The sequence below is a fragment of the Salvelinus sp. IW2-2015 genome, linkage group LG4q.2 (assembly GCF_002910315.2).
Source record: "Salvelinus sp. IW2-2015 linkage group LG4q.2, ASM291031v2, whole genome shotgun sequence".
In the NCBI taxonomy this organism is placed as follows: Eukaryota; Metazoa; Chordata; class Actinopteri; order Salmoniformes; family Salmonidae; genus Salvelinus; species Salvelinus sp. IW2-2015.
Genome location: NC_036843.1, coordinates 4841148 through 4847421, shown reverse-complemented (window position 1 = coordinate 4847421; position 6274 = coordinate 4841148).

The following is a 6274-nucleotide window of genomic DNA, read 5'->3' as shown; positions in this document are numbered from 1 at the left end:
CCATGCTGGACACATGGGCATGGAAAAGTGCAAACAGAGAGCACGGGACATTTTGTTTTGGCCCGGAATGTGCAAACAAATAGAGGACATTGTTGGTAAATGCGCCATATGTCTTGAACGACGCCCCTCAAACACCAAAGAGCCAATGTTACCTCACTGTATCCCTGTCACCAGAAGCCCGCATTACCCTCAAAGTAATGGCCTTGCTGAAAAATCAGTGCAGATTGCTAAATCACTCATGGATAAAGCAAAAGCAGACAAGAGAGACCCCTACCTCAGTCTCCTTGAATACCGCAACACTCCAGTTGACAACTTCAAATCACTAGCCCAGCTGTTGATGAGCCGCAGACTTCGCTCAATCCTTCCCAGCACCAACCAGCAGCTGCAACCTGAGGTCGTCAGCTACAAGGAAATGCATGGAAAACGTGCACAGAGACAACAACAACAAAAGCGATACTACGACAGGTCAGCTAGACCACTGCCACCACTGATCGACGGAGAGTCAGTTAGAATCCAGGAGCATGGCCTCTGGAAGCCAGCAGTCGTCATCCAGCCAGCTGACACTGAACGTTCATATCACGTCCGCACCGCAGAAGGAGCGGTGTACTGCCGCAATCGTCGTCACCTACTGAACACAAAAGAACAACACACTGATGAGATGAACTGTTCCCCTGAAAGAGAACGTGATGGACTAAACACACACACAGCACAACATACACCATACTTACCTGCAACACCACAAGAACTGTTGACTGACACAGAAGCATGCTCAGCATCATATCGCACAAGGTCAGGAAGAGAGGTCAAGCCCAGAGCTGTCCTAGACCTGTGAAATGTCAAAGGGTGTAGGCGGATCGCTGCCCTAAAAGAGTTCCAGACTGTAAACTTGTTATTGAAAGTTCACTTGAAATGCTTTGGTATTGTATTTGTTTGAGATGTTAAGATGTTATTTCTACAGTGAAAGCTGAGTTGCTGAGAATCCCTTGTTTGAAAAGTAACAGTATGTTGGATTATTGTTTCAGAGTCTATGTTGATTCAGTTGGTATAGTATGCAATATAAATGGTTACTTACCTTGAGTTCAAACTACAGAGCATGTATTCAAATGAAACGCTTAGAATATGTAAACATTTTTATTTTGTTTTAAAAGAAGGGGGATGTAATATTCATATGTGTAAACATACTGAATTGTAATTGGATGCATTTTACCGCCATATCATACTGTGCTATGATTGGTTAAGACCACCCAAATGGTTATGTGATGGTCAGTTTGATCCTGGTTGGCGATATGTTAACATGCCAGTTATAGCTAGCTAATAAAGAGCTACGTTAAGAAATATCCTTCCTTCTTTGTCTACACCCATTCAGCATCCTTAACACCCTCTTAAGCTATAGCCCCGCCCGTAAACTCAGAGCGTTGTCAGATTGTCCTTTTGTAAATTCAGAGCGTTTCGCTCTCGGAGCATTCAGAGTGCACACTGGACACTCTGGCCGAGGAGTAGGGTTGATCCGAGCATTCTGTACTAACAAAAGCAGTCAAGCACCCAAGCTAACTGGCTAACGTTGGCTACTCTACTCACTCTGACCAGTTTACTCGCCTTGTCAGAGCTGGTTAGGCTGTTTTTATGTTATCCAGCGCATTGGTGACTGCAACTGTGCTGCTGGCAACAATTTAATTACGCTTTTTTGCCAATGTTTACAGACACCAGCCATATTCAACGGGTGTTGAGCATTCGTAAATTCGTCAGTTATTCTGAGGTCTGGCACACTCAGACGAGAGTGCTCTGAAATTGGAGTAGATATCCAGAGCGAATTTACCAGCTAAGTCTATCAACAGTTGTCGCATTGACATCATGAACATTGTATTGAAATGGTTTCTTGCATAGTGGAGTATTTTGTTAAGACATGTAGCTAGCTAAACAATAAACCATAATCCCAACTCATGACGTTGCAACCCTGCATGAACCACCTACAACAAAACATGATTTATTCACCCCACTTATTGTATTGATCTCTATTAGACTGGCTAGTTTAGCACACCTAACATGGAGATTTCAATATTTTCAGCTTACTTTTTGGGCTCCCGAGCGGCACTGCATCTCAATGCTAGAGGTGTCACTACAGACCATGGTTCGATTCCAGGCTGTATCACAACCGGCCTAGCATCGTCCGGGTTATGGTTAGGCCGTCTTTGTAAATAAGAATTTGTTCTTAACTGACTTGCCTAGTTAAATAAAGGTAAAGAATCTGCAGGTAGCTAACCAACCAGGTTCAATTTTAGCTAGCTAACATTAGGCTATAACTAGCAAAGCAAATGCCTCTGAGATACGACTAATATTACTAAACAGATATTACACGTAATGTCAGCTAGCGAGCCAGCCAGCTAACGTTAGCTAGCTAGCTAACAGTACACTTTAACTTGAAATTAAAAACGACTTTCTGACGAAATTAGAAACATGTAATATCTGAAAATATAGTCCATCCATGTACCCATATACATGGATGGACACTTATCCCTCTCTGTCACGGATGCCCTTAGTTTGAAGATGTAATCCGGAGACAGGTGTTTTCTCTATCTCCATAGCTATCATACTCTAATTACGCTGATTTCAAAACTCGATCTCTCAGCATGTCCAGCCCACTCATTATCTCAGCCAATCATGGCTAGCAGGAAGGTTGCTGACCTTTTGTGTCTAAACTAACTAGGCTTGTTATTAATGCACATGAAAGTTCACATGTTCGAAAAAGGCATTTCTGCCCAAAACTATGTTTACGTTCAAATAGCTCTCCTGTGAAGTAGAAGTATGCCTAGTTTCCTGAAACGAGTTACATATACAGTACCAGTTAAACGTTTGGACACACCTACTCATTCCAGGGATTTTCTAAATGTTTTACTCTTTTCTACATTGTAGAATAATAGTGAAGACATCAAAACTATGAAATAACACAAATGAAATCATGAATTAACCACCTTTACCTTGATGACAGCTTTTCACACTTGGAATTCTCTCAACCAGCTTCATGAGGTAGTCACCTGGAATGTATTTCAATTAACAGGTGTGCCTTGTTAAAAGTTCATTTGTGGAATTTCATCCCTTAATGCGTTCGAGCCAATCAGTAGTGTTGTGACAAGTTAGGGGTGGTAAACAGAAGATAACTCTATTTGGTAAAATGCTAAGTCCATATTATGGCAAGAACAGCTCAACTAAGCAAAGAAAAATGACAGTCCATCATTACTAACCTGTCTAGGACATGCGTTCCACTAGCGGAACCCCTCGACAACATTCCGCTGAAAAGGCAGCGCGGGAAATTCAAAAATATTTTTCCAAAATATGTCACTTTCACACATTAACAAGTCCAATACAGCAAATGAAAGATAAGCATCTTGTTAATCTACCCATCGTGTCCAATTTCAAAAATGCTTTACAGCGAAAGCACAACATATGATTGTTAGATCACCACCAAGTCAAAAAAACACACAGCTATTTTTCCAGCCAAAGAGAGGAGTCACAAAAAGCAGAAAGAGATAAAATGAATCACTAACCTTTGGTCATCTTCATCAGATGACACTCATAGGACATATATACATATATGTTTTGTTCGGTTAAGTTAATATTTATATCCAAAAACCTCAGTTTACATTGGCCCCAGGTTCAGAAATGCCTCCAAAATAACCGGAGAAATTGCAGAGAGCCACGTCAAATAACATAAATACTCATCATAAACTTTGATGAAAGATACATGTTTTACAAAGAACTAAAGATACTCTTGTTCTTTTAATGCAACCGCTGTGTCAGATTTCAAAAAAACTTTACGAAAAATGCAAACCATGCAATAATCTGAGACGGCGTCCAGAAAGAAAAAAAATAATTTCCGCCATGTTGGAGTCAACAGAAATCAGAAAATACATTATAAATATTCCCTTACCTTTGATGATCTTCATCAGAATGCACTCCCAGGAATCCTAATTCCACAATAAATTGTTGTTTTGTTCAATAATGTCCATTATTTATGTCCAAGTAGCTACTTTTGTTAGCGCGTTTAGTACACATATCTAAACGCTCGTGCAGGTCCAGGCGAACGTCGGACGAAAACTTCAAAAAGTTATATTACAGATCAAAGAAACTTGTCAAACTAAGTATAGAATATATCTTTAGGATGTTATCATAAATATTCAATAACGTTCCAACCGGAGAGTTCCTTTGTGTGTAGAGAAGCAATGGAACGCAGGTCGCTATCATGTGAAATGCGCGTGACCAGGACCTGGCTCTCTCCCAGACCACTGACTCAAACAGCTCCCATCCGGCTCCACATCACAGTAGAAGCTTCATTCAAGGTTCTACAGACTGTTGACATCTAGTGGAAGCCATAGGAAGTGCAAACAGATCCATATCCTACTGTGCATTCAATAGGCGATGAGTTGAAAATCGAACAACCTCAGATATCCCACTTCCTGGTTGGATTTTCCTCAGGTTTTTGTCTGCCATATGAGTTCTGTTATCCTCACAGACATCTTTCAAACAGTTTTAGAAACTTCAGAGTGTTTTCTATCCAATAGTAATAATAATATGCATATCTTAGCATCTGGGACAGAGTAGGAGGCAGTTCACTCTGGGCACGCTATTCATCCAAAAGTGAAAATGCTGCCCCCTATCCCAAAAAAGATATAAAGTGATTGATTAGGCTGCATAGATTTCATGACTAGAATCTCAAGAAGGAGAGTGCTGCATCAGATCACCTGGCCTTCACAATCCCCCGACTTGAACTAAATTGAGATGGTTTGGGATGAGTTGGCCCTCAAACTGAGGGAAAAGCAGCCAACAAGTGCTCAGCATATGTGGGAACTCTTTCAAGGCTGTTGGAAAAGCATACCAGGTGAAGCTTGTTGAAAGACTGCCAAGAGTGTGCAAAGCTGTCATTTATTAAGGCAAAGGGTGGCTTTTTGAAGAATCTCAAATATAAAATATATTTTGATTTGTTTAACACTATTTTGATTACTACATGATTCCATATGTGTTATTTCATAGTTTTGATGTCTTCGTTATTATTCTACAATGTAGAAAATAGTAAAAATAAAGAAAAATCCTTGAATGAGTAGGTGTTCTAAAACTTTTGACCGGTAGTGTACCTGAGTCTTAAAATAGTGAGAGAGCTACCATTGTTAACTAAATGTTTTATACGTTTTAAATCAATTTTGTAACGTTTATTGACCGAGTTGGAAAACGTATTGACATTGCCTTCATTAGTCAATATGGGGGAAAAGATAGCTATAGCTGTCACGATCGTTGTTATGTGAAAGAGAGGACCCAGGCGCAGCGTTCTAATGATACATCTTCTCTTTATAATGAAGACGAAACAAACACTTTTACAAACTAACAAAAGACCGTGAAGCTATATAAACAAATAGTGCTGACACTACACATATACAATTACCCACAACCTACCTAATGCCTATGGCTGCCTTAAATATGGCTCCCAATCAGAGACAACGATACACAGCTGTCTCTGATTGAGAACCCATCCAGGCAACCATAGACTTACATAAACACCTACACTGAACACCACCCCATGAACTCTACAAAACCCCCTATACAATACAAACACCCTAGACTAGACAAAAACACACAAACATCCCCCATGTCACACCCTGACCTAACTAAAATAATAAAGAAAACAAAGATAACTAAGGCCAGGGCGTGACAATAGCTTTACCACCCTGTGTTAGTATGTTTTACTCACTCAAATAGTTATTTCTATAAGTAGTTATTTAGTTATTTCTATAACAAAGATATTAATCTTTGTTAAATCTAGTCAAGAAAAGTCCATCTGAAAAATTTCAATAGTAAGATTCTTCGGCGATGTCCTCAGCAAATGTTTTATGTGCTAGCTATATCTGGAAAATGTAAATAAAATGTTCATATCTCCTTTAAAACTCTGTGTTGTGTTCTTTTTGATAAGTGAGGCATGTTTATAAATACTTTAAGTGTTTTATGAATGGGAAAATATACATTACATTAAATTGACTGCATAGAATTAAAACATTGACCTTTAATGTTGGTGTTATAGATAATAGTTGCAAACTGCAGAGTTAATTGCCATGAAGTGCTTAGCTATAAATGCTTTTTGAATGGGAAAATAGATTACCCTACTTTGACTGCATAGAATTTATGCATATACATTTCATGTGTACATTATAGACCAGTATGACCAACTTATTTGTGATGTAGAGGAGGGGTGTTAAAACCTCTCTGGGATATGTGGGATGCTAGCGTCAAC